Consider the following 3,065-nt stretch of genomic DNA (forward strand, 5'->3'; position numbering starts at 1 on the left):
TCCGCAAAAAAAACAATTAACCAAGGAAAGGAAACGAAATTAGCATGACTACACAATTTAAAAATGCTTTGAGGGACAGAAAATATTTGAAGGATACATAGTTATACGGCTTACTTTGCACACCCTGGCAGAGGGTATATTGATACTAGAGATGTTGGCTTAGCAATTCTGCAGTATGTATAATCTATGTTTTGTAAAATCTATGTTTAATTAAAATCTAATCAATAGCAGAGTAACGGGTATCTGATAGCAGAGAAAGAATTCCACGCCTATTCATTTTAAAGAACATAATAATGATTGAACCCATTTTTGAGCCATTGAATTGTTTACCAAAGCGTTCTCAGCTTTATTATAATTACTATTCTATTTTCGATCACATCCTTACATCATTCTGTTTGTAACTCGTAAGTTACATTTTTTTGATCAGTCGTAGTCCATTGGTTTCTTTTTGATGACGTCTATGGTGGCCTTTCGGTGATTGGCCGTAAGAAGGTACAGTTTCTTCAGCATATTATCCGCCTCACCCGTGGTCATGGCAAACACCTGGACCATTCCCGTCTCATGAACACGGGCCGCCACCCCGGGAACTGCCTTGTCCACGTAGTAGACATACTTCATATGGGGCTCTGGAGAAAGAACGCTTAACGCAGTGAACACCGGCAAAGAGATCCAAAATGGAAAGTGGGCGCAGGAAATGAGACGCAGATGTAGAAGCTTGTTTGAGGGGTCGGCTTTGAAGTTCGCCCTCCCAAGGGTCCTAAACATCAGATCCCTTTGTGTTTCCGCAAGCATCGCATGGCCTCTTCCATTGATTATCAAGACACTGCCATCGGACCAAATCCAGGCTATCTGTGTGGCCTCATACCGGATTTGGATCACATCGATGTCGTTATTGTAAACGGCGTTTCTTAGGAACCTAACCGTATTTTGCAGATCCAAGTTCTTATTCATACTCAGTGTGCAATACACTTTGCAAAAATTCATATCGACGTGCATGCGAAATTCCTCGACCTTGCGCCTTTTGGGACGCCTTAGGATTCTAATCCTCTGGAGGCACTGGTCCAAGTGATCTGGCAGAGGCGGAAGCAGAAGACATCTCCTCAAATTCTCCACCGATTTTGATCCAAACTGCTGGTTCTTCTTTCTCCCAGGACTCGGGGCTTCATTTGCTCCTTGCTGATCTCGGTTTCGAAGTCAATGGCCTCTGGCTCTGCAGCAGTTGGATTGTTGGAACTGTCCTCATAGATGAGGAGTTGCAATTGTTGGGAAATGGTTTCACTGCATTGCTGTACCCAACTCTGAATAGCTTCCTCATCCTCGGGTCTCGGGGGTAATGGTTTAATGTCTTTGACCTCGAGGATAACTGGCTTTTCTGGTTTTTCCACAATGAATTCAGTTGCTTTCTCTGGTTCCTTTTCTGGAATATTTTCAACGGAAACCTTTTCGTTGGGTGGGGGTTTCCACAACTCAGGCTCTACGGAATCAGGTTTCTGTGGCATTTCGAACACCTTTGGAGAAAACTTTTTCCAAACATCCTTTTCCTGGGAGATAAGATCCTTGGGCTTTAGTAACTCAAGCAGAAGATCCCGATTCTTCTCATGTTCTCTTGCTAGGCTTAATAACATATCAAACTCTTCTATATCACTGTGGGGTTCGTTGAGGCCCTCCGATTTTATCCATTCCTTGATTGCCCGCTCCTCTTCGATTCCAATGGTGAAGCTAGCAAAGGCGACATCTTCATTGTCCAGAATCCGAGGCTTCTTGGCGTCACGATCGACCTTTCCCTTTGAATCCGATTCTTCTATATCATTATAGGATCCGTTGAGCCCCTCCGATTCTATCCACTGATCCAAGACCCGCTACTCATTTTTTCCGATTTTCCTCTCAAAACCAGTTTCAAAAGTATTCTTATTATATAGGTTTTCGTCAACTCGAACTGTTTTCGGAGGAAATTCATTGGAGTTTTGAGGTTCCGTTAAACTCGGAGGCGGAGTTTTGGAAGCCTCCGAATTCGCCATGCAAAACAAAGGCCATGTAGCATCCGAGGGCTTTATAAGCCCCTTCTTCACATCCATATAGATCTTCCAAATATCCTCTGACGACAGCAGATCTGTATCATACTCATCCACCAAAGTCCCCTTGATGGGTGTTAGCGGTGAGGGTTCTGTATCGACGGTAGGTTTTGGAAAAGTTTGACGCACATTTGGAGATATTTTTCCTTTGTTGGGGCATCGTCGACTCTTGACAATCCTTGATGAACTTGGAGGTGGCATTTGCCAGTTTTTGGGAAGCACGTTAGAATTCTCCTCGAGTCCAAAGTCCGGAACAACATTGTCGATGCGGAACTTGGAGGGTATGGGGTTTGGGTGCGGTTCATTTACGGTTCGAAAAGCGCTGAATATGAAATTAAATTGATATTAAATATGACTGTTTTTTTTAAGTTCTTACCTGGAGCTCGGCCTTTGGATATCATATTCCGAAAAGCCATCTTGATTGTAGATGGGTTATGTGCTCTTTTTCTAAGGATAGTTTACCGCATCAACGCTGGCCATTTTAAGAAACTGTTGGTCATCATCTACATCAAATAAAGAAGTACGTGGCATTTTGTTAGAAATGTAATCGTACTGAATTTGTAGATTCCAAATTTTTCCACGGACTCTACAACTCTATGGGTGGCAACCTTAAGTTATTTGTTTAAAATATATCCTATCGGAACGACAGAATTGTATATTATCGTTGTGAAAATGATTAAACTATTTAAAATAAAATTTGTATCATAGATTGTTTCTATTGCGTTAGGTTTTTATACCCGTTACTCTCTAGTCCCCTAACTTTACTTTTACGGAAAACTGAACAAGAAACATTTAATTGGACGAATGTTCAACAAGAAGCTTTCCATGAACTCATCGGAAAATTGTGCTCTGTACCAGTACTGGTTTTATACGATTTTACAGAGAATCACGAGGTCCACACCGACGCTTGTGCTGTGGGTCTGGCAGGAGTGCTGCTACAATCACATGATCAAAAGGATTGGCAACCTGTTTGTTATTTTAGCCTACATTGTA

General features: G+C 42.1%; 1 pseudogene; it reads right to left on the reverse strand.

Annotated features, from left to right (window-relative positions):
- Nucleotides 1-438: 438 nt before the first annotated feature.
- On the reverse strand, nt 439-2,354 carry LOC120457534 (annotated as a pseudogene).
- Nucleotides 2,355-3,065: the final 711 nt, after the last annotated feature.

The sequence above is a fragment of the Drosophila santomea genome, unplaced genomic scaffold (assembly GCF_016746245.2).
Source record: "Drosophila santomea strain STO CAGO 1482 unplaced genomic scaffold, Prin_Dsan_1.1 Segkk18_quiver_pilon_scaf, whole genome shotgun sequence".
Lineage (NCBI taxonomy): Eukaryota > Metazoa > Arthropoda > Insecta > Diptera > Drosophilidae > Drosophila > Drosophila santomea.